This window comes from Erythrolamprus reginae, chromosome 1, assembly GCF_031021105.1.
Source record: "Erythrolamprus reginae isolate rEryReg1 chromosome 1, rEryReg1.hap1, whole genome shotgun sequence".
Lineage (NCBI taxonomy): Eukaryota > Metazoa > Chordata > Lepidosauria > Squamata > Dipsadidae > Erythrolamprus > Erythrolamprus reginae.
In genome coordinates this window covers 254339768-254367054 of record NC_091950.1, presented here as the reverse complement: position 1 = coordinate 254367054, position 27287 = coordinate 254339768, and positions in this window count along the sequence as shown.

Sequence of the window (27287 nt, the reverse complement as noted above, 5' to 3'; positions counted from 1 at the left end):
TGTCTTGTTGGGTTGCAGAACCAAACCAGACAGTTATAGAGGAGCAGATGACAGACTCAATGATTCCTCTGTATAACTGTATCAGCAGCTCCTTGGGCAGTTTGAGTTTTCTGAGTTGACGCAGAAAGAACATTCTTTGTCGTGTTTTTTATGATGTTTTTGATGTTAGGTATCCGTTTTAGATATACATATATTAATACTTATGGCATGCATAAGTGCACTAGAGTGCCTTCCGACCCCTGTCCTATTGTCTCTCCTATATCCCATATATCTTCACTTCTATCCCTATATCTTTCTTCTATTCTCATTGATTATTTTATCCTATACTCTCTCTTCTATTCTTTCTCTAATTCTATTTCCTCGAAGGTGTCCTCTATCACCTTCATTGTGTATTATTGTGTATTGGACAAAATAAATAAATAAATAAAATAAATAAATAAACTGGAAAAGGTGCAGAAAAGGGCAACAAGAATGATAAAGGAAATGGAGCACCTCCCTTATGATACCAGGTTGCAATGCCTTGGTCTCTTCAGCCTTGAAAGTCAGTGTTTAAGGAGTGACTTGATCAAGTGTATAAAATCATGCATGGGATAGAAAAGGTGGATAGATAAAAATTATTTTCTTTATTACACAATACCAGGACAAGGGGGAACTCTCTAAAGCTCATAGGTAAGAAAGTGAGGACAAATCAAGGGAAATATTTCTTCACCCAGAGGGTCCTTGGTTGATGGAATTCACTTCCAGAAGAGGTCGTGACATCTGTCAGCCTTGATAGCTTCAATGCAGGATTAGACAGATTCATGGATGCCAAGTGTATCAATGTTTATTGAAATGGATGTCCATGTGCCGCCTCTATGTTGGTTGAATACCATTTGTTGGGAGTCAGCGGAAAGGGAGGGTCTTGCCTTCTCTTTCTGCTCAAGATCCCCAAGGATAATTGGTGGGCCACTGTGTGACACAGAATGCTGGACTCGATGGGCTTTGGCCTGATTCAGCATGGCTCTTCTTATGTTCTTATGTTCTTATGTTCTTATGTAATACCTTCCAGTAATTTAAATATAAATGTAGAATGGGGAGAGAGACCAAGGGACCTAGATATTACTCCTTCCTAAATTGATTTGCTATCAAGACCCAAATTAGTGGGTTGCTGCTGTTTGAAATTGGTCCTGAACAGGTGGCAGAAATTTGCCCCCGCTCACCGAACTGGCAGCAATGGCTGGCTGGCCATGCCCCAAACTGGTCATCTGGTTGCCGCTCCTGGAAAGCAGCTTGCAAAGAAGCCTATGCGCATAAACAGAGGCTTCTGCTCATGCACAGAGGGTCATTTGTGTGACATGATGCAAAACGTGCATTTCTGACACTATGCAAATCAGTAGGGAAGTAAGTAGAAACCACCCTTATCCATATGCAGTTTGGATTTCTCACATTACCAAATAATTGCATTGCCTTGTGCTGCATGTTAATTCTTGGCCAAAACTTGGTCCATTAAGCACTCCAGGTAGCTTTAAAATAATTGTATCAATTACTTTAGAATGGTTTGCATTTTAGTTTCCATAAAGACGCTTACTGTAATTTTTAAATACCTTTACATTTTTAAGCATTGATCCAAAATTCTTCAGCTGAAATCAAAGGAGGGATCAGAATATTATCTCAGAGATCAAGGTTTATAGTTAAGCTTTATAAAAGTTTTTTTTCTTTTTTTTACTACTAAAAATTTGCTATTTTTCTGTTCTGGAAAGCCAGAAGAAATAGTTAATGATTTGTGTATGCTGGTGAATACCACTGAATTATCACTCTCACTTGGACTCTTGTTCCAATTAAGCTTCACAATAGCTTACACGTTTGTTCCTAATAAAAGAATCAATGAAAGACCAACCTTGAATTGGAGATATTCTTGTTAAGGACAAATACTCAACATCCTTTAGTTTACATCATATAATTATGCAACTTGTTTACACAAATGGTACTAACACTTGATAGATTTGGTTAAAACCTAACCAAACATGAACATTTTTAATATGCAATGAAGGATGTGTTCAGTTTACACAGATCAGAGAAATGCCCTTCATTTTTGATCTGATTTTTTTGCATGGCTTAAATTTACTGGAAACTGAACTGAATCATGTCCATCTGCAATTTGAAAATTGCAAAGTAAATATCCATATGTTTATTCTATCTATCTATCTATCTATCTATCTATCTATCTATCTATCTATCTATCTATCTATGTATCTATGTATCTATGTATCTATGTATCTATCTATCTATCTATCTATCTATCTATCTATCTATCTATCTATCTATCCATCCATCCATCTAATCTATCTAATCTATCTATCTATCTACCTACCTACCGTATTTACTTACTTACTTACTCACTCATTCATTCATGCATCCATTCATGCATTCATTCATTCATTCATTCATTCATTCATTCATTCATTCATTCATTCATTCATTCAGTTTCTGTGCCGCCCAATCCCGATGGGACTCAGGGCGGTTCAAGGCTTGTGTTCTTCATACAGATATGTTCCCATTAAACTCAATATGTACGACTTCTAAACAAATGTAACAGGTCAACAAAAAGATCAGCTGATCACTACAAGAAGATGCCCCAGTAATCATTTTTGGAGAACATATGCTCACCATTGGCTTTTGGCAGATTCCTAGCCCAAAGCAAAGACACCTTATATTTATTTTAACTTTTCCAGATTACAAGTAATGTTGTCTGTCTACTTCCAGGCCAACTCTTGTATTATGATCAATTTACAATGCCTTCTCAAAGTTTGAGGATGGATTGTGCTGCTGCTTGTGGTATTGGTTTTTAAGATGTGCCCAATTCCATTTGAACACTTTGGGCTTGTATGAGTGAACCCCTTGCTCTCTGGTTCATGGGTACTGTTTTCTAAGCTTTCTTTGGAGACATATAGGTAGTCCTCAATGTACGACCACAATGGAGACCAACATTTCTGTTGTTAAGTGAGATATTTGTTACGTGAGCTTTACCCCATTTATGACTCTTTTTTGTCACAGTTTTTAAGTGAATCACTGTGGTTGATAGGTTAATAACCCGATTATTAAATGAATCTGGTTTCCCCATTGACTTTGCTTGTCGGAAGTCACAAAAGGTGATCACTGAACCTTGGGACACAGCAACAATCCTTGAATATGAACCAGTTGATTCAGATGAACAAGCACCTGAATTTTGATCCCATGATTATGAGGATGTTTGCTATGGTCGTAACTGTGAAAAATGGTCATGTCACTTTTTAAGTGCCTTTGTAACCTTGAATGTTCACTAAATGGACTGCTGAAAGACTAGAAACATAGAAGACTAACCGCAGAAAAAGACCTCATGGTCCATCTAGTCTGCCCTTATACTATTTCCTGTATTTTATCTTACAATGGATATATGTTTATCCCAGGCATGTTTAAATTCAGTTACTGTGGATTTATCAACCACGTCTGCTGGAAGTTTGTTCCAAGGATCTACTACTCTTTCAGTAAAATAATATTTTCTCATGTTGCTTTTGATCTTTCCCCCAACTACCTGTATAAAGCTTGACTCTTTGAAAGTATGATCTCCTCCTGCAGTTACGTGGTCCTTGATCACACAGAGTTGATTTTTGATAGTTGATTAAGCTTAATAAATCTTTAACTTTATGAACTACCTCTCCCAATTTCTCCAACTACTCTCCATAGACTGGGCAGGGGTCTGAGAGGGATAGAAAGAGAAGGTGGGGGTAGAGGGTTTTTTTAGCAGCAATTCTTTGAGATCATAGACCTGAACTGTGAAATTGGAAATGTTTTACCTCATGTTATGTTGGTCCTCTTGCTATTCCTGAGTCCTGGAAGCCAGGGGATCTGCTACTAAGTCTGGGAAGGAGGGAGAGTTCAAGTGAAGTGAGTCAAATCTTTAGTTTCCTTCAGCTCATCCCTACAGTCAAAGACTTGATGGAGTAACTCCCTTTTGCCAGTGCCTGTCAGCCCATCTGAAACAGAAGTAATAAACATTTATTTATAATGCCCACCTCAGAAGGATCGAAAGCTGAGTCAACCTTGAGCCGGTGATGAGATTTGAACCGCTGACCTGCAGATCTAGCAGTCAGCTTTAGTGGCCTGCAGGACTGCACTCTACCCACTGCGCCACCTCGGCTCTGTGACAGGAATACAGCCAAGATCCATAAAATGCATGACAAGCCCCTTGGGTAAAGTGACCAGATTTTACCATTGTGGGGGAGGGGCCGCTTGGCAAAAAAAAATGCAAAAAATAATCTCTTTCTTTTTTCTCTCTCTCTCTCTCTCTCTCTTCCTTCCTCCCTTTCTATTTATCTTTCTCTCTCTCCCTTCCTTCCTTCCTTTCTCTTTCTCTCTTCCTTCCTCTTTCTATGTCTCTTTTTCTCTCTATTTCTCTCCCTCCTTCCCTCTTTCTTTCTCTCTCTTTCTTTCTCTCCCTCTCCCTTTTCTCTCTCTTTCTCCCTCTTTCTTTCTCTCTCTCTCCCCTTCCCTCCCTCACTCTCAATCTTTCTTGAGTGAGTGAGAAATCTTACTAGCAGACGCTCACACAAAATTTCAGCAATTTTCACCCAAGCAGCTATTTTCACCCCAATCTCGCTAGTGTGAGGACGCTATGTGAGATTTGGGCGATTTCCGCCTAGTTTTTTACTTCCGTGCATGTGCGGAAGCATAAAACCTGACGAAAATCTCCAGTATCTCGCCAGTTGTGTGCGTGCATGGTTCCAGACCTTCCAGAGCCACATACCTGTTAGTTCAAAGTCGGACCCACATTAAATCTGTGGGGACAACCACCAGTCACTGTCCTCTTTGCTGAGGCAGAATGAGAGCAGGGCAAATAACAATCTGGAGGGGGGCGGGGAAAGCAGATTAACATATCTTTGAGGAAAATCTTAAAACTGCCATGTTGCCATAGAACTAGAGGGGAGAGCAGGTGCTTCAGATTAATCTAGACTTCTGTGACTGTGCATTTCACAATGCTGTTTTGCTTTTTAAAACTGTCGGGCAGATATGACCAAAAACAATTATCAAGTACTAAAGGATCTGCTGAAGGGAAGGCATATATCCCTCTCCCCTACCCTCCACCCCCACCCCTGGATAATGGGTATGCAGCCTATTGAAAATCAAATGCATTCAGCATAATGTTGTGTAATTTACGTCCTTCTGTAAAGAAAAGGGGGCACCCTTCTCGCTGAGCAGCTGGTTTCGAGTCTGTTTGTAAACAATATTCCTGGAACTGTCAAGATAAAAGCAGCTGCAACATCCAGTCCTCGTGACCTGATTAGAGCTTCATTAGAGCGATATTTCTTCTCAATGCACAGTTCTTGCGTGGGGGTCACCTTCAGACACAGAAAACATCCCATTTCCCCGATGTTTTACAAATAAACCTAGTTCCTGGTCTGTGGCAGGGATCGAAAGAAACATGCCAAGGCAGCCTTCTCTCCCCTTTAAAAAAATCTGGAGAAGATTGTTTCAGAAACAACCTCCCGCCCCACTTTAAACCTAAATTATTAACGTGAAGAATAGTTTTGCCAGAGGGACTCAGTATCATAGCATTTCATACTGCTCAGTGCTGGAGAAGTGTCTTGAAGAAAGAAAGGTTGTAAGTTTTTTTGTAAGAGAAAAGAGGCTGGTGGCTGAGGCATTCCTTACCTCAGTTTTCTAAAGAGACACGGATACACTCAGAATGACTCTGGAGGAAAGCTTATAGCCTTACTGTAGTTAATTATCTATGATCTGTTTAAGACCCTTGCCACTGACATACTTTGTTCCCATTAGTGACCTTTCAATAACCTGGTCTTTTGTTTAATTCATGTATGTTGAGAAGCATTTCTTGCAGCTTGTTAGAGTCAGGAAGGGGAGAGAAAAAAGAGGTATTGAGGGAGCTTGACAAGCCAACCGCAAAACTCATTCTAGAAAGGCTGGAATATATGGAAAGGAAAAAAATAGGATTTCATAGGCTGATGTAAGTTCAGGTTTATATAGTGTTTGCACTGGTTCTTGGCGCTATGAAAAGGGCTCATTCTAACCCTCCAATGATTACTTATTGGCATCCCTACTAGAAGGTTGCCTTTTATTTCTCACTAACTTCTCTTGCTTTTCCATATTTTAAATTCATTTAGAAATCTGCTAAACTGAATGGGTACTTTTCAAATGCATGAACTTTAACTCTTTGCATTCACAGCAATAGCCCTACAATGGAAGGAAATTTTGCAAGGGGGGAGTTCTCAGAACTGGAGGTTAACATGGCTGAGGAAGGGTTGTATCCATTGTACTTGCTAATCTTTGTCTTGTATCTTTTAATCTTATTTTATTTATTTGTACCTGGGTCCTTTGGAACCCGGTGGAAAAATGAGGTCACAATATAAATAACGATAAATGAATGAATCCCAAGGCCTGGTTTGCCTCTCTTTAGTGGAGCGTGAGTTCCATAAATATTACATGGTTTGCATAGGTCAAATGCTTATATGCAAGATTGAGTTAGGCTATTTTAATGCAGGCTAGTAATAGTTGAGAAACTAGGGAGATTCAGGGGCACACAAATGTGACAAACATTTCCATATGCAATTTTCTCTCTCTCAGTGTATTGTTGCAATAGCAAAAAAGTAATACAAACTAAATTAAAATAAAGAAAAGAGAACAGAAAGAATAAAAAGTTAAAAAAGAGAAAATAAAGAATATAATAACAAAAAAGAAAATAAATACATGAAGAATTGACTTCTAGCATTTAAATGTAGATGAGTAATTCTTTAAACATTATAACATTACTAACAAATGCCCCTTCATCATTTATCTCATTCTTTATCTATAAGAAAATCCATAAATATTAACTTTTCACTCCTGGTGTCAACAAAAGTCCATAAAATTTGCAAAAGAAATATCTTTCTTTAACATTGATCAAATACACCAAGTTTATATTCTTTCCTTTTACTTCTAACAGTCTTAATATTTAATTCATTCCAACATTGTAGTACCATTTGGTTTCAATTCTTCTTTATCCTGTCACAAAGACTTCTCCAAAGGTTTAACAAGCCTCTTTTGTAAATTCAATAATATATTTTCCAATTCATTCTCTTAGTTTGTAAATGTATTTCCTCTTTAATTTTTACTGACACTGTTGATATTGTAACTACCAATTTCTGGCTCCATTCTTCAGAGATCTTTAATATTTCCAAATTTACAACCAAAACCAAGAAACAAATGACATTCAGTCTCTCAAGAAACATTGTGGGGTCCTTGGTGTTCTCTGAGCTTGGCATATATTTCATTACCAAACTAAGTAACATTTTCAGTGCTAGAAGGCAGTAGGGTTTTATCTCATTTTATGCGCTAATGGTTTGCTCTGTCAGTGTTGGTAGAAATGCTCTTGGTGGGTCCTGGATTAAGCTGTTGTTTACTATTTGATTGTATTTCTGAGTTAGTCATTCCTTCATTAGAATATTATTTATTTCTTGACTGTTGGTCTAGTGTTAAGCTTCATTTCATTATTAGCAGTAATGGCTGGGCTAATGGGGATTGTTGTTTCAATTGTTTGCTGAAATTGTAGCAATAGAAAACAAAATCAAATAATATCCTTCTCATCTTTCCTATTATTTTCTCCTATTGGTATCTTATGATTACATCACTTAGTTGTTTGTATGTAGACTGAGAATGTATGCATTGGAGACTAATTCCTTGTGTTTCTAAGGTCAAGGTCAAGATAAAGGTTTCTCTCCCACATTTGTACTAGTCTTTCCTGACTCTAGGAGGCAGTGCTAATCTTCATTTCAAAGCCAAAGCTGTCCAATGATGTCTCCATGGTCACGTGGCTGGTATGACTAAATGCCAAAGGCACACGGAATGCTGTTACCTTCCCACCAAAGTGGTCCCTATTTTTCTACTTGCATTTTCTATGTGCTTTCAAACTTCTAGGTTGGCAGAAGTTGGGAAAAGTAACGGGAGCTCACCCCATTACATGGTACTAGGGATTTGAACTGCTGAACAGCTAACCTTTTGATCAACAAGCTCAGCATCTTACCCACTGAGCCACCGCATCCCTACATAGACACCGTGTGACTACACTTGGCCATAAAGGATTCTCTTCTATTCTGTTCTATTCACAAGCAAACAGACAACATTAAGTAAGAAAACACAGTAGAATTACCTTTGACTTGGCAATGGATTTTCCTCCTGTGCTTCAAGGCCATTCCCTATCTCCTCTGAAGATTCATCCTCAGTAGCAGCAAGGTAGGCGAGAGTACTGGAAGTGGCAAATCAAACACCAGAAATGTAATATGTCTAATTTTGCACAGAACACAGGAAAATGTCAGAAATGATGCAAGAGGATTTCCATTGGCCTGGTTGCTCCTGGCGCATAAAGAGAAAGAATGATCTCACCTGATGATCTGCTTGAAACTAGTGTTTTATGTTTTGAAGTTCAGCAATAAATTTAAAGTGATCTCTTTGGATTCTGATTTTAGTTTCATAATCATTGTTGTACAAACCACTATTATATTTCATTGCTTCATTTTGTAGGAAGTTTATTTATTTATTTATTTATTTATTTATTTATTTATTTATTGGATTTGTATGCCGCCCCTCTCCAGAGACTCGGGGCGGCTAACAGCGACAATAAAACAGTGTACAATAGTAATTTGGTATTGATGATTAAAAATCAATTAATATAAAAACCAAACATACATACATACATACATACCATGCATAGAATTGTAAAGGCCTAGGGGGAAAGAGGATCTCAATTCCCCCATGCCTGGTGGTAGAGGTGGGTTTTAAGTTGTTTACGAAAGGCAAGGAGGGTGGGGGCCGTTCTAATCTCTGGGGGGAGTTGGTTCCAGAGGGCTGGGGCCGCCACAGAGAAGACTCTTCCCCTGGGTCCCGCCAGGCGACATTGCTTAGTTGATGGGACCCGGAGAAGATCCACTCTGTGGGACCTAATTGGTCGCTGGGATTCATGCAGCATCCATCCCCTCCCAGAAAAATAAACTATCCTAGGAAATATTAAAAAGGCAGAATATAGAGAATATCACTAGAAACATGCTTTTACACAGAAAAAGACTCACTCTTAGTAGCCCCTGCCTTTGTCAATGTGCCATCAAGTAATGGCCAAGCTCACTCATCCCCACCATCACCTTTGTTGATAGCCTGGACCAGTCTATTCTACATAACAAAGATCTACCTCCTTCAGCAACATTAGGAATTGCCCAAAGCCCTTTCCTTACACCATCACCTAGCAAGGATCAGCCAAACTTGAACTCAAAAACACAGCCTACAGAGTTGCCTCTGGGAGTCTGACCACTAATCAGAGGTTATAAAAACTTGGGGACTTTCAGCAACTTCCTTTTTCTCTTCACCCAATATCTGGAAGCATGTGATCCACCTTTTCTCTTCTGGAACTCGTGTCATTTGCTCCTGTCCACCATTAAACCTTCTTTCCAAGCAACTTCCATGAATCCAGTGTCTTTTTTCCCACTTGGAACTGAACCCAGAAGGCTATTCCTTACAACAGTTTTAAAGACGGTAAATTTATTGTGAGACATTCTGGAGTATACCAACACTTTAAACTTAGACATTACCTAGTCTTTTTCAAATATATCATCCAGGGAACATAGAGAATGATTGCTTTCTCAATCAACAGAATTTCCTCTGCTTCTAAGAAAAGTAAATTATCAAATAAATACATTTTCATATCATTTCCCACCCCCAACCCCACCACCCATCATAACATGGAATACAAAGTATGATGTATAACTTAAAAGCCGAATGTGTAATTGCCAGGGAAAACTGCCCATTGTCCCAGGGAATGTAAATCAACAAATTCAAGTCAGCCACAGTCAGGCTATTTCTAGGATTTACTGTATTGCTTTGACAAGGCTTTCCTTCAAGTTGAGAGCTACAACTTCTGTTTGGTTTCAGGGCAGAACACACTCTGCATGAACTGGCCTCTGGGGTGACTTCTGTCCTATATACTATTTCTGAATCTGATCCAGAGTTTCATGTGTCTGCATTTCCAAGAACACCACTTAGTAGTTCAGGGGAGGGAGGGAGAGAGAGACGAAGACAGAGAGAGATTTAAATTGATACATTGTGAAAGGCAAATACCAAAACAGTCTCTCTCTTGCTCCCAAATCAACAGAGAACTCTCTGAATATGGGAATAATCTAAAATAGCTTAATAGGTTTTTTCCCACTGGGGCTGGTTTAATTTGTAATACACAGCATGGCAAGTTGTGTATTAATGGGAATGAATGGATTTTTCCTGCCTTATAATTTCAGTGATTATAGGATTCTGAATCAAGCTCATTAATAGTCCAGTAGAAATAGCTACATCAATAATCAATTTTATTCTAGTGAGATAAGAATTTTATGTTTAATGTAAGCAAGCACATATTCTGGGCTTTGCTTTCAGTTCCACTGAGCATTTTACTGGGCAGACAGAGATTTTTATTCTTCTAGAGATAGGATAGGTTGAACACCATGTGGCTTTGAGTTCCACAGGTAATGATTTGCAGGAGATAAATGGTAGGAAAAAATGTATCTTTCAGATGTTGTTGAAATAATGCAGGGGAGCCCCACCTATTTCTCAAAGAAGACATCTATAATTTTTAATTGGCAGGTCCTTCTCTCATTACAGCATGGCAATCGTAGATATGGGGTTTAGAGTAAAGGGATAAAGCAAACAAATTAGATTTACACTTTAGATCCCAGCACCTTTGTTACATTTGGATCCAACCATTCATAAATGCCAGATCTCAGGGAACTTCTATTTTATTGCAGTTAATCATCAGATGGCTGTTATTTCATTTTGTGAACAAAATGAGCAGACAGTATGTGGTAGCAGCCAAACAAAGCCAATGCAATTCTAGGCAAGTTCACATGAAGTAATGACACTGCTTTACAAAGCCTTAGTACAGCCACACTCGGAATATTACATCCAGTTTTGGTCACCACAATATAAAAAAGATGTAGAGACTTTGGAAAGAGTGCAGAAAAGAGCAATTGAATCCTCGGAAAAGGGCAGGATACTACTACTACTACTACTACTAATACTACTACTACTACCAATGACAATGACAATGACAATGACAATGACAATAACAATAACAACAACAACAACAATAATAATAATAACAATATGATTATGGTGCTGGAGACTAAAGCAATGAAAAAAAAACGTGCACAGATTTAATTTAATTCAATCATACCTACAAACAAACATACCATGCATAAATTGTAAAGGCCTGGGGGGAAAGAGTATCTCAGTTCCCCCATGCCTGATGGCAGAGTTGGGTTTTAAGGAGCTTACAAAAGGTGAGGAGGGTGGGGGCAATTCTAATCTCCAGGGGGAGTTGGTTCCAGAGGGCCGGGGCCGCCACAGAGAAGGCTCTTCCCCTGGGTCCTGCCAAACAACATTGTTTAGTTGACGGGACCCGGAGAAGGCCCACTCTGTGAGACCTAACTGGTCACTGGGATTTGTGCAGCAGAAGGCGGTCTCTGAGATAATCATATTCAGAGTATATAAGACACACCTGAATTTTCAGAAAAATACGGCAAGTGTTTGGCTTTTCTGTTTATTTACTACTACTGTATTTCCTGATGTAAATACTTATGTAAATACTTATTCTTGGGTGGCTTTGCAGGATATTTAAATTCCCTTTTGGCACAAATCCAAGGCAATCTGGATGAAATAATAATGATAATAATAATAATAATAATAACAATGCAAAATCTCAGAAAGTCTTTTTGTGGATGACAGAAAGATCATTTTAATTGGTATTGGAATTTTCCTGTCATTATTAGCTTTGTTTTGTGTTGTAAACAGATTTTTATGGCAGCTACTAAAAAAACCCCAAAACTAAAACCCAAAACAATTTTTTAAAAAAAATTCAGACACTTTCTATATCATCATTCTGCTTCATGGACGAGTCTGCCTGAATGGTGCTGAGCTCTGCAGTTTTGGAATTTGCAAGCTGTGGCTTATGTGAATTTACTGCAATTATGTCTTACAAATTATCAAATGCAAATGTCATCAATGTGACAGCTTTACCAGAGATTCCTATGAGGACACAAGGGTGGGAATCACTCCAAAAACAAAGCAAATTAAATAATATCCTATAATTATATATTTGAATAACATAAACCATTTAATTAGTATCTTCCATGCAGTAGGCAATGGGTAAATTGAATTTATATCACAGAATCAAGAAGATAAACATAGAGAGCAATCTCCAAGTTTTTGTTATAATATAACCTCCAATCTGCCCTCCCCCACTCCATCAACTCCATGTAAATAAACAGCAATTGCAGAGGTCTTAATAGCACTGTGGACCAGCCAACCAAAGCTAAGAACTGAATGGCTATGAGAACGTTAATAACAGTAGTCCCAGAGCCACATCTTATTTTTTTTCTATGAATTCAGGAGATAATTTTCAGTTCACTTCCTAATTTTCAATGCAAAAGAGTATAAAAATACTTGATTGGCAACAAAGGTATTTTGAAGAAAACAATGAGAATAAATATAATTTTAATTCTCCTGTCTGCTGGCTGAGTAAAGAGATTTTCTTCTTCCAGGAAAGAGGAACTCTATCAGCCTACACACTAAATATAGAAACACTCTAAATTTTACTATTCATATCAACATCAATTTGAATATAAACTCAAATCCATCAAAAAGAAAATTTGAGGGAAAGAAGGGTTATGACCTTTAAAGCCCTACATGGCAATGGACCAGATTACCTCCGGAACTGCCTGCTACAGCACGAATCCCAGCGACCGATAAGGTCCCACAGAGTTGGCCTTCTCCGGGTCCCGTCGACTAAACAATGTCGTTTGGCGGGCCCCAGGGGAAGAGCCTTCTCTGTGGCAGCCCCGGCCCTCTGGAACCAACTCCCCCCAGAGATTAGAACTGCCCCCACCCTCCCTGTCTTTCGTAAACTACTCAAGACTCATTTATACCGCCAGGCATGGGGGAGTTGAGATAGCTCTTCCCCCTAGGCCATTACAAGTTATGCATGGTATGTTTGTGTGTATGTTTGGTTTTATAATAGAGGTTTGTAGTTGTTTTTATTATTGGATTGTACATGTTGTGTTTATTATTGTTGTTAGCCGCCCCGAGTCTACGGAGAGGGGCGGCATACAAATCCAATAAATTATTATTATTATTATTATTATTATTATTATTATTATTATTATTATTAAATTATTATTTTAATATTTTTAACTTTGAATACTTGTGTTTCAACAGATGTCTAAATGCAATGTTTAGTTTAGGATAACTCCATATGAGGTAAAATCCAACAGGTTCTGGAGAACTGATAGCAGAAATTTTGAGTAGTTCAGAGTGCTGGTAGCAGAAATTTTGAGTAGCTCGAAGAACCGGTAGTGGAACCTTTGAGTAGTTTGGAGATCCAGCAAATACCACCTTTGGCTGAACCCAGAGTGGATTGGGAATGTGGATTTTACAGTATCATTCCCATGGAGCAGGGTTGGAATAGGGATTTTGCAGTATCCTTCCCCTGACATACCCACCAAGCCACACCGTGCCCACAGAATCGGTAGTAAAAAAAAAAAAAGGATTTCACCAGTGATTCCATATCTCTGTCATATCTATAATTGTAGTCATATCTGTGACTACAATTATAATAGAATAGTGCTCAATTGGACCAGATTATCATCAGTACAACAGCCTCATTTTGATGTTTGATTATAATAGTATTAAGTGAAAGCTATATCTAGATATTCTGGGTCCTATTCTTTTTAATATATTTGTGAGTGACATAGGGGAAGGTTTGGTAGGGAAGGTTTGCCTATTTGCCGATGACTCTAAAGTGTGCAATAGGGTTGATATTCCTGGAGGCGTCTGTAATATGGTAAATGATTTAGCTTTACTAGATAAATGGTCTAAGCAATGGAAACTGCAGTTTAATGTTTCCAAATGTAAAATAATGCACTTGGGGAAAAGGAATCCTCAATCTGAGTATTGTATTGGCAGTTCAGTGTTGGCAAATACTGAAAAAGAAAAGGATTTAGGGGTAGTGATTTCTGACAGTCTCAAAATGGGTGAACAGTGCAGTCAGGCGGTAGGGAAAGCAAGTAGGATGCTTGGCTGCATAGCTAGAGGTATAACAAGCAGGAAGAGGGAGATTATGATCCCACTATATAGAATGCTGGTGAGACCACATTTGGAATACTGTGTTCAGTTCTGGAGACCTCACCTACAAAAAGATATTGACAAAATTGAACGGGTCCAAAGACGGGCTACAAGAATGGTGGAAGGTCTTAAGCATAAAACGTATCAGGAAAGACTTAATGAACTCAATCTGCATAGTCTGGAGGACCGAAGGAAAAGGGGGGACATGATCGAAACATTTAAATATATTAAAGGGTTAAATAAGGTCCAGGAGGGAAGTGTTTTTAATAGGAAAGTGAACACAAGAACAAGGGGACACAATCTGAAGTTAGTTGGGGGAAAGATCAAAAGCAACATGAGAAAATATTATTTTACTGAAAGAGTAGTAGATCCTTGGAACAAACTTCCAGCAGATGTGGTAGATAAATCCACAGTAACTGAATTTAAACATGCCTGGGATAAACATATATCCATCCTAAGATAAAATACAGAAAATAGTATAAGGGCAGACTAGATGGACCATGAGGTCTTTTTCTGCCGTCAGACTTCTATGTTTCTATGTTTCTATAGATGGAAATTTTGTCCATTGCTTCTTTGCCATTTGAAGTCTTCTTGTTCCTTGAATTATTGCAGCTGTCTAAATCAGAAGTTTTTAAGACTGATCATTACACTTAACTTTCAATTCGCCCTATCGAAAGCTTCATTGCAAAAAATGGGACAGACAAAAGGGATGGTCCTAGCTGAAAAAATTGTATAATTTTCTCATTTATATAATTTTCTATGGAGAGGGGCGGCATACAAATCTAATAAATAAATAAAAAAGTTACCAGTTCACTTTTGCAATGACTGAGATCCACAGGTGGGCTGCTAAGATGGAACAGTGACGTGTGCTCGCTCCCATGGCTCTGAGTGCTAGCGGAGTCCAGCGCAATTCTGCTACTGCAGCTGTGCAGGTAGCAGAATCATGCGTGGAGACGCAGGTGTGCCGGTGCATTCATGGAAACAAAAATCCATGCTGAAAAAGCCATCGAATGTTTCCAATGTTTTCTTTTATCAACTACTATAACCTCAGTTTTTATTTGATAGATTTTTTAAAAAATTGTTGTAATCCATCTCTCACTGTGAGATTTGGTTTATATCTTTGCATGCTTTTTTTAAAAATAGTCACCGTACTTACCTACTGGCTCAAAAGTCATCTTGTGTGACGATAACTGTCTTTCTGTTGGGATTATAGACATATGTAACTTGAGGCTAAGAAATGTAACTGAGGAGAGGGAACAATACGAAGTGCTTTTGAAAGCAGCATATATTTCTGAGAATAAGTCATCATGAAATCCCCTAGAGATGGTATAAAAAAGCATTTTCTATCCTTAACCTTGAACTGAATGAGAGATTGGAGATGTGAAGAGAGATAACGTTACCAGTTTTATCAATTCTAACTGAATCATCCCTAAAGCGATTCCTGAATGCAGAATCTTTGTTTTCCAGAATTATGTATCCAAACTAGATTGGGACGATAGTGATAACAGTCCCCAAACTGGTGGCTCTGGGACAAGGCAGCTCTATTGGAGCCAAAGAATTCTGCCCAATTTGACACATTGGAAGCTTCTCTGCATCCCTTGGGGTGGACCCCACTGGGATCTATTTATTTTATTTATTTATTTTATTTTATTTTATTTATTTATTCGATTTTTATGCCACCCTTCTCCTTAGATTCAGGGCGGCTTACAACATGTTAGCAATAGCACTTTTAAACAGAGCCAGCATATTTCTCCCACAATCCGGGTCCTCATTTTACGCACCTTGGAAGGATGGAAGGCTGAGTCAACCTTGAGCCGGTGATGAGATTTGAACCGCTGACCTTCAAATCTACAATCAGCTTCAGTGGCCTGCAGTACAGCACTCTACCTGCTGTGCCACCCCGGCTCTTCTAGTTTCTCTGTCCCCTGCTCTGTCCTATTGCTCTTCTATATCTCCTACACTTTTCTTCTATTCCTATATTTCTTCTTCTGTTCTTTCATTGATATGTTCTATTCCTATATCTTGCCTTCTATTATTTTTTAGATATATTTTGCTATGAGTATATCCTCTATAACCGCCTCTATAACCAGCTATCCTTTATAGCCGCCCCGAGTCTACAGAGAGGGACAGCATACAAATCTAATTAATAATAATAATAATAATAATAATAATAATAATAATAATAATAAATAACCTTCATTATGTATTTTACTATGTGTCTACCCACTAAAACCCTCATTGTGTAATGGACAAAATCAATAAATAAAATAAATAAAATAAAATAGATTGTCTTCAATGTCCCAAGTTTAGATAGCACTCCTTGTAAACATCTTGTGCATTGTGCATTGAGGAGATTTTAGCATATCCAAAGAAGGGCACTTCTTCATAGATCTTAAGTTGGCAAGTTATAGATGGCATGGACAATGTATAGAAGGAATTAATCTGATTATGGCTGAAACATATGTTCTCCAGTCCCCAACTGGCATAAATTAGCATAGTTCCATTTTCCTGATTTGCATAAGCTAAATGAACCTTGGACACAAAATGAAAGGTGAAAACAGTGAGCCAGGAAGATGCCAGATTTTATACTTCATTGTGGAACTATACAAATCATTCTATGGGGATTGTCAAACAATACAACATCATTTACATATAATTGTAACAACACAATAGGAATGGAGAAGAGTTAGTTAAAAATAAAAAGGAAAGCAAACAAAAGAAGAGAAAACTTAGATATATGGAAGACAAGAATTTAGTCCATATATTTGGTGAGCAATATGGTGAGCCATATAGAACAATTTAGTTTTGATTATTTTGATTACAATAATCTGAATAAGATTTAGGCTGTGGTCCTTTAAATACTTATTTATGATTTAGTCCTTGTGATATCCTTTTAGTCTAATCATGAAAAAAATTATAAGTGAATCTATTTATTTATTTACTTACTTACTTACTTACTTACTTACTTACTTACTTACTTACTTACTTACTTACTTACTTACTTACTTACTTACTTACTTACTTACTTACTTATTTAATTTGTATGCCGCCCCTCTCCGCAGACTCAATTCTGGTAATCCAATTTTATATTTCCTTCCTGGTGTATATATCAATAGGGTTTGTTCAATTTGAAATGCCTAGCTTTTTGTATCAATTAGTGATTAAGAAAGTAAATTCAATTGCTAAGCAATTTCCTAATTTGTTGACTAAACTCTTGCATTAGAAATAGTAGGTAACATGCTATTGGACAAAGGACTTGTCTTCATGAAGAGTCTAGAACTGACAGACTCAGGTTTCTCTTGACCCATCCCTTGATCCATCTTGTCAAAGTGACTTCCTAACAGCTAATCACCATAGATCCAATATGATCTATCTTTCTCTCATCTCTGGAATGAATTTTGCATATGCTCTGAAACCCAAAGTGAGAAATATGGAAGACTTATTTACCTTTGATTAATTCAATTCAACTCAATTTATTAGATTTGTATGCCGCCCCTCTCCGAAGACTCGGGGCGGCTCACAATTGCGTTGATTTCAACTGCATCCCTTGTTCTTTTTCTTTGCCATCCAAAATTTTCTTGTCATATAATTACATCTTATTTCTTATGTTCTTTGTAGGAGAGGAGCGGAGTGGAAAGGAGAGGAGAGAAGAGGAGAGAAAGGGGAAGAAAAAATACTTGCTTCTTTCAATATTTCTGCCAGAGGGAGGGAGGGAGGGAAGGAGGGAGGGAGGGAGGAAGGAAAGAAGGAAGGAAGGAAGAAGGAAGGAAGGAAGGAAGGAAAGAAAGAAGGAAGGAAGGAAGGAAGGAAAGAAGGAAGGAAGGAAGGAAGGAAGGAAGAAAAGAAGGAAGGAAGGAAAGAAGGAAGGAAGGATATTCAATAGCAAACAAAGTTTTAATAAAAATGTCTAATTATGTTCTTTGGAATGTTAGAGGCATTCTATGCTGATGGAAACTCTTGACTCAACCATTTCAAGGGCATGGATTAAGTCAAACTCTTCTAAAACCTACCCTTCATGCCACACAGCCATTACATCTTTACAACCTGCTACATGGCATGCTCTTTCACCTTTTCCACAGCAGGGCAGAGTTCTCATACAGAGGAGAAGTCTGTGGAAAACTGGAAAGAATTGTTCTGTGACTGGCAAAGTGTAGTTTCATGGATGAAGAGCTCCCCTCCTTAGCTAGTTTCCCCACATGCTGGGATCTTTGGCGGCCAGGAGCTGGAGTTACACAAAGCTTCCTCTTCACAATAGGAACAGGAGTGTGCATTCTGCCATGGAGTGTGACCACCTGGCTTGGAGCCATACTTCTCCAGGCCAGCAGAAAACTATGGCAAATGATCCACTTAGGGTGATTCTATTATTCTTTGTTTGCAAAAGTGGTGACTTGAGACAGAAAATACTCCCTGGAATCTGATTTTCCTAATCTCGAACATTTCAGGGTAAATTATTGCAAAGCAGTTGAATAAAACAATCAAAGGCATATATTACAAGCTACAGTTTGTATCATGAAAGTCGTAATCATGAAGTGTAATCATGGTGTAATTTGCATCCTGATGTCAATAAGTCATTTGTACAATGGCTTCATAATGCTTGAATTATCACGTGTCCCCCTTGCTCTTGTGCTTCTCTCTTTCTCCCTGACCATCACATGACCCCATAGCAGAATCACAGTGAAAGCCATAAGTTCCCATTGACTTTGTTGTTTGGAGAACTCCTCTAAGGTAGAAGATGACAACCAGCTTAGGAATTGGTGCTCCGGGTTATTGTTAGCAGGACAATGGGCACAAACCATTTGATTTCCCTGAATGACATGGTGCAGTAGCTTACATAAAACCCACTGCAGTGGTTGTCAGCAGGACATGAAGTGGAATGGGTTTAGAAACACAGGGACACTATCACCAAAATTATATTTCCTCCCCAGTCTTTGAAGAATAATAGAAGCTATGCTGAGGCCAAAAGCAAAAGGGAAATTAGCAAGATTGATTATCAGCAGAATGCAGGTTAGCTGATGGTTGCTTTCATGTAAATCTGGTCATTCTCATAATATTCCATTTTCAGAAATCGATGAAAGATCTATAACGTTGGAAGAGAATAGTGACCTTCTCCTGAAAACTCTCTGCGTCTCTCCAGTCACAGCCAGAATCTCCATTAGTGACAGTTAATGTTTTCTACAGCTATCTCCCAATTCTCCCTGTGCCAATGTAATCTAATGAGGAGAGGCTTTGGATCATCTCGACAATGGCTGGATGGCTTCATAAAATGGTGTGTGTCACATTGGGTGCAAAATAGTCACAGACTTTAACTGTTGCACCAAACAAGACAAAATTAAAGTAGTAGTAGTTGTAGTAATAATAATAATAATAATAATAATAATAATAATAATAATAATAATAATAATAATATATTAGATTTGTATGCCGCCCCCTCCGAAGACTCAGAGCGGCTCACAACAACAATACAGACTACAAATCCAATGATTAAAACAAAACATTTTAAAACCCTTAAAAGCAAAAGGCAATGAGGCTGGGGGCAGTCCTAATCTCTGAGAGGAGTTGATTCCAGAGGGTCAGGGCTGCCACAGAGAAGGCTCTTCCCCTGGGTCCCACCAGATGACATTGTTTTGTCGACGGGACCCGGAGAAGGCCAACTCTGTTGGACCTAATCAGTCGCTGGGATTTATGTGGCAGAAGGCGGTCTCGGAGATATTCTGGTCCAATGCCATGAAAGGTTTTATAGGTCATAACCAACACTTTGAATTGTGACCGGAAACTGATCGGCAACCAATGCAGACTGTGGAGTGTTGATGTGACATGGGCATATCTGGGAAAGCCCATGATTGCTCTTGCAACTGCATTCTGCACAATCTGAAGTTTCTGAACACTCTTCAAAGGTAGCCCCATGTAGAGAGCATTACAGTAGTCGAACCTTGAGGTGATGAGTGCATGAGCAACTGTGAGCAGTGACTCCCTGTCCAGATAGGGCCGCAACTGGTGTACCAGGTGAATCTGGGCAAATGCCCCCCTCGCCACAGCCGAAAGATGGTTCTCTAATGTTAGCTGTGGATCGAGGAGGACGACCAAGTTGCGGACCCTCTCTGAGGGGGTCAATAATCCCCCCCAGTGTTGTGGTTATCTCTGGCCCAGATCCTGCCCCAAGGAATGTGGAGGTGGATGTGGGGGAAACATCCACATGTCACAGGCCTGTTTTGCTTCTGATAGAGTCAACTAGTGAATTATCCGATGACGAAGGAAGTGTGGGTGTGATGGAAGAGGGGGGCTTGACTGACAGCCCAGAAGGAGATCAATCTTCCTTATCCTCGTTGGATTCGTTGGATTCGTTGGATTCATTGGATTCATGCATAGAGCTATGCATAGGAGAGAACAACTTAAGACATATTACAGAAGATATGGCCACCTGTGATTGGGTGGGGCTCCAGTAATTAGACCTGCTGATAAAATAGCAACTTGCTGGCTTGGCCGTTGGGGAAGATTATCTGATCATACTTCGTCAAGACCATGACTTGCTGTTTATATTCAAAACTTTGTTTGAATTCCCGGACTCTGGACTATAATTCATTGTGAGTGTTTAGCACTGTTTGGACAACAGTAGCTGTGACCCAATTTCACAGTTACTGAGTTTGTAATTGGATTTATTACTGGACTTCATTCTTGTATTGCATTTCAACTGTGCCTTGTTGCTACAAGAAATCCCTTTGAAGTTTAAAAGGGAGTTTTTTCTTCTCTTCTGTTGATAAAGAACATTTATTTGCCTTCTATCATATGTGTGCGTCTGCTTGGACTAATTTATCTGTAATTAAGGGCGGTTGGCACACGCCGGCAGAACACCCCAGGGTAATGGACAGACAGATGGAATTGTCCTTAGGAGGCAAAACCCACAGGCACTCCGTCTTGTCAGGGTTGAGTTTGAGCCTGTTGACACCCATCCAGACCCTAACAGCCTCCAGGTGCCGGCACATTACATCCACTGCCTCGTTGACTGGACATGGGGTGGAGATGTACAGCTGGGTATCATCAGCATACTGATGATACCTCACCCCATGTCCCTGGATGATCTCACCCAGCAGTTTCATGTAGATATTAAATAGCAGGGTGGAGAGGACCGACCCCTGAGGCACCCCACAAGGGAGAGACCTAGAGGTCGACCTCTGATTCCCCACTAACACCAACTGTGACTGACCGGAGAGGTAGGGGGAGAACCACTGAAGAAAAGTGCCTCTCACTCCCAACCCCTCCAGCTGGCGCAGAAGGATACCATGGTCGATGGTATCAAAAGCCGCTGAGAGGTCAAGAAGCACCAGGACAGAGGATAAACTTCTGTCCTGTGCCTGCCAGAGATCATCCATCAATGCGACCAAAGCAGTTTCCATGCTGTAGTCTGAACCCCAACTGTTGAGAGCCTAGATAATTGGCTTCTTCCAAGGACCGCTGGAGCTGGAGTGCCAGCACCTTCTCAATAACCTTCCCCATAAAGGGAAGGTTGGAGACTAGATGATAGTTGTTGAGAAAGTACCTCTGTGTGTGTGTGTGTGTGTTTGTGTTTGTGTGTGTGTGTGTGAAAGAGAGAGACAGATAGACAGACAGACAGACGGGCAGACAGACAGACAGAGACAGACAGAGACAGAGAGAAAAGGGTGAGGAAAAAGGAGGAAAACTATTTGACTTAGAGGGAAGAAATGATAGGAATAAAGCTGGTTTTCTCCATTTTAGATAATCGTGTCCAGTTATAGCCTTGTTTAAAAGGGAACGGCGGGTGTGTGGATGTTTATCTGCAATTCAAACTGAATACCTGGAATTCAGAAAGACATAATTAAAAGATGAGGTGGGGAAGGTGTGTTATGAAGCGAGAGTTTAGCAAGGGTGTAAGTGAAAAACTCTAATGTCCAATTGGACTTCTTAAATTTCAGGGAGTTACCACAAAATTGCATGAGGGACTGGTTCCCTTTCCCCACAACAATGGGACAAAATGAAAGGACAGTTTTACGCTTAATGAAGTGAATAGTCATTCATTCATTCTATTCATATATACTGCTCAAAAAAATAAAGGGAACACTCAAATAACACATCGTAGATCTGAATGAATGAAATATTCTCATTGACTACTTTGTTCTGTACAAAGTTGAATGTGCACAACAGCATGTGAAATTGATTGTCAATCAGTATTGCTTCCTAAGTGGACAATTTGATTTCACAGAAGTTTGATTTACTTGGCGTTCCCTTTATTTTTTTGAGCAGTGTCTATTCCAGTGATGGCGAACCTATGACATGCATGTCAGCACTGACACGCGTAGCCATTTTCAGTGACACGCGGCCACCGGAGAAACTGACTAGATGGAGCCAGAGAACGGGATGAGAACAGGCAAGAGAGGCAGGCAAAAGCTGCGTCTTCTTCGGGGTGGGAACCTTTTCTACCCAGAACCTTGTTGCTTCTCCTGCACTACCGGGCGGGAACGGTGACTCGGCAGTATTGCCGGTGCATGAGCAGCAAAGAGGGCGGGTAATAAGGGGCGGAGCTGCTGGACAAGGGTCGGAACGGCGGCAAGACTATGGCAGAGACCATTGTAAGTTCGGCTCGTTGAGGGGACGAAGCCTGGAAGGGGGTCTCCTTTCTCTCTTCTCTCAGCCCCCCCCCGGGGGGTTTTCCTCCCTCCTGTCTTTTGTCATTGTGAGGCAGGGGGAGTGGGGTAAGGAAGGCTTCGTGCTCAGGTCTATTCCTTGGCTTTCCCCCCGGCACCTACTCAGCTGGGGGCTGACAGCTCTGCACCAGCCCTCGGTGGGGTTTGTTTTCCTGTCCCGTCTCCCTTGCCAGGTTTGTGGAAGAGCAAGGGGATTGTGGGGACACCCTCCCCCCCCACCGAATGAGGAGGGGGGGCTGCTGCAACTGAAGAGAAGGGGCCCTCCCACCTTCATTGAAATATCAGAGCTTTAAAGCCAGTTTCGTAATATTTCTCCCCCCCCTCCAAAACAAAAAAGTGTGACTGGGCAAGATGGACCAGAAATGGAAGAATTTTTCAAAAGCAAAATTCCTCTCATGATACATAGAACAAGAATCTCTATCTAAAGGGTTTTTTTTTTTGTATTTTTAAATTTAATTTAATTTAATATGCCACACAACTCCTGGAGGACTCTTGAAATATCGGGCTACTTTTCCTATAATCCCAAAATGATATGTTCATAGGAGTTGAAGTCTAATACATTTAGAAGGCAACAAAAACTTGAAAAAGCTGACAAAGTTTCCGTGACTTCGAATTTCTTTTCTTTTCGCACCCTAATTATTTTGGATCTAGGTTCAATATCAACATTACTTGCAATAAATTAAGATAGAAGCATCCATAGGATATATGACTTCCTGCCCATGTTCCCTTAATTATTATATTACTTTGTGTGCCAGACAGAGTAAATCATGTGTGTGTCCTGGTGGATCACTTGTTTGGGGTTTTGAAAGTAGGAAACTATTCAGTAAATAAGTGAAGCTTTGACTGTGTTAGAAATATCACAAAATTATGGTTTTTTTCTCAAGGTGACACACCACCCGAGTTATGCTCGGTTTTTTGGTGAATTTTGACACACCAAGCTCAAAAGGTTGCCCCTCACTGGTCTATTCTAACCCAAAGTTTAGTAGGTCTGGCTTGGTACTACTTGCTCTCCCACTCTAAATAGGTTTCCGCTGACAGAGGATGGAAGTTGCTTCTGCAAAAATGCCCATCCTATGAGGCCACAGACAAAAAGAGGGGATCTGCAAAGATATTGAAGATCTTAATAAAAGCTAGAAATACCATCTCCATTAATTCTTAGGACGCTAATCCTTTTTGTAATCGCTCAGTCAGCTCTCTTGGGCTCTGTTGAACATTAAATAGGGCAGTCCTTCCAAACCACAGACAAGTGTTGATAACAATAAATCAGATCTAAATCCCAGGGAAAAAAATTGTGCAGAGTCTTTTGTAAAATGCTGGGCTATGAAACTGTCCACATGCAGTCCCTGGCTCCCTTCCAGTTATTTCTGTAACATTTATCTTCTCCAAATAATGATGTAAATGCGGGTTGTGTCAAGCTAAGCTTCCGAGCTGCCTTATATTTCTCTATTGTTGAAGTCACGAAAGAAGAAAACAAATAATCTATCTCTGGTAACTTTAGAAGATTTAGACTTTACTACTGCTACTGGCATTGTGTTTGTGTGTGTAAGAGTGTGCCTGCATTTGTGCATTTGTTGTGTAAGAGAGAAAGGTATGTATGTAGATTTGGCTGGAAGGACTCCTGGGCATAACCCAGACAGTGGCGCTCACCACTTTTTCATTCTGTATGGAGGTCTTTGACAAAGGAGTTGTGCAAATGAGCCTTTAAATCCTTAAATAGTCAGCACACAATGCAAGAAAGAATGCAGCCTGGGACAAAGGACAATATTCACAGTTTATCTCAGGGTGATGGATCTGAATTGACGCATGAACATGGGTTTGTTATGGGATGGAGTAGACTGCAAACCCCTACTGAGAACCCACTGGCCACAGTCTGTAATGCAAACAGTCAGGCTAAGTCCTTAACAATTAGAGTAAATTGAACTGGCCATTATCTGAACTTCAACTTGTTCTCATGATTGATATGGGAAATGAAAAGTTGTATATATCTCTAGCAAAGATGGCATGTTTTCCACCTCTTGATGAAAGTTGGGTATTTTTCATTTGATTTCCAGTGCTGAATTGGGCCTGTGTTTTGTAAAATTGTTGCCACTTTCATTTACTGTGACCAACACTTCTTGTCTCCTAAATTACCTTGGGGTGATCAGAGACTTTTTTTTAAAAAAGGAGGAGGAAAAAAGAAAGAAACAACTGATCAAAGGAAGACTAAAAGCCTTGCAACTCTGTGCGTGGCCTTAATGCTAACTGCTACAGCAAATAAATTACTTTAAAGGAACGTTGGTGGCTCTGCTACAAAATGTAGAACTCTGCAAGTATCACAGGGACACAAACCAGCAATGGGTTGCTCCCAGTTCTGCTCAGTTCTGTGAATTGGTAGCGCCGGCAGCAGGAGACTCCGCCCACCCACCTGAGATGCTTCTCTGCATGCGCAGACAAATTGCACATGCACGCAAGTGCGAACACAAACCAATAGCAATAAGTTTTTAGAACCCACCATGCGTGCAAACCATATATCCCACGCAAATTCTAGAATCAAGAAGTATTTGGAAAACTTGACATGGACACATGAAAAAATAGCACAAATAAATGAATATAAATAAGCAAAACATAGCCATAAACACATAAAATGGTTACATATAAATGGGGACAGTAGGACAGGGATGGTAGGCATGCTGATGCCCTTATGCACATCCCCTTGGCTATCTTTCCCCTCCTGAAAGTTATGATGTAGCATTACAGCTCTCCAAACTACTACAGGTGACTCATGGGTAGGGCATAGCATTTGCTTACAGAAAATTGGCTCAGAATCAAAGGTCTAACTAGGAAAGGCATGGGAGGAAGCGAACTGGCAACAAGTAAGTTAGACCTGAATCCAGTGGAGGTACAGTCTATACCAGTGATGGTGAACCTATGGCACGGGTACCACAGGTGGCACGCGGAACCATATCTGCTGGCACGTGAGCCGTTGCCATTCATCATCTCCAACATGCATGTGTGTTCTGGCCAGCTGATTTTGACTCACACAGAAGCTCTGGGAGGGCGTTTTTGGCTTCCAGAGCCTCCAGGGGGATGAGGGTGGCTGTTTTTACCCTCCCCTGGCTCCAGGGAAGCCTTTGGTGCCTGAGGAGGGTGAAACACAAGCCTACTGGACCACCAGAAGTTGGGAAACAGGTAATTTCCGGCCTCCAAAAGGCCTCCGGGGGGCAGGGGAAGCTGTTTTTGCCCTCCCCAGATATTGAATTATGGGTGTGGACACTTGCGCATGTACAATAGTACTCACGCGTGCTCTTTCGGCACCTGAGGAAAAATGGTTCACCATCACTGGGCTATAACCTTGGTTCTCAGAAGCATGCTATCACATAAAGCATATATAGAAGCATGCTATGTGGGTGGATGTTCTATGCTGGATTAATGCAAATAAACAGAATAATTTGTTTACAGGAAATTTTTATAATTAAAATCTTAGGATCACTATATAATAATGGCAATGATAATACTAATATTAATATAAAAGATTATTTATCAGATTTTTATCATGCCTTTATATGGTGGATAACATATTTGATACTTTTTCCTTTGCCAGTTTCTGAATAATAATCCTATGAGGTGTGTTGGGTTGAGAGAGAGTGATTGGCCCAAAGTTACCCAGCCAGTTTTTAGGCCTAAAGCAGGACTTGAACAAACCATCTCCTAGTTTCTAAGCCAACCTTAATCACTAGATCATATAGAAAGTATGGAAATGAAATTAAATCAAATGAAATCAAATCAAATCAAATTAAATCAAATTATGAAATAATGAAATGCAATGTAATGTAATGAAATGCAATGAAATGCAATGAAATGCAATGAAATGAAATGAAATGCAATGAAATGCAATGAAATACAATACAATACAATACAATACAACACAACACAACACAACACAACACAACACAACACAATACAACCCAGCCCAACCCATGAGAACATGACCATCCTCAAGGAATCATCTATATTTCCTAATATCTACCTGGCCGGTCCTATCTGGCAACAATGGTGTGCTCTGGATACCATTGATTAAACAATGCTATCTACTGGGGCCCTAGAAATGTACCTACCCTGTGGAATTAGGATCCCCTCCAGATTTGAATAGCCCCCTTGACACCAGAATTTTGAAGGGCCTTAAAGATGGGACATTTTGCCCATGCCTTTGGCAAAGACAATTGATATACAGTGATCCCTCTATTATCGCGAGGGTTCCGTTCCAAGACCCCTCGCGATAATCGATTTTTCGCGATGTAGGGTTGCGGAAGTAAAAACACCATCTGCGCATGCGCGCCCTTTTTTCTATGGCCGCGCATGCGTAGATGGTGGAGTTTGCGTTCCCCGCCGCCCACGCAAAGGGGAAACCCCGATTCGGCTCCTCGCTGCTGCTGCGCTACCGAGCAGATCAGCTGCTGGGCGGCCGAAGGAACCTTCCCTGGGTCTTCCCCC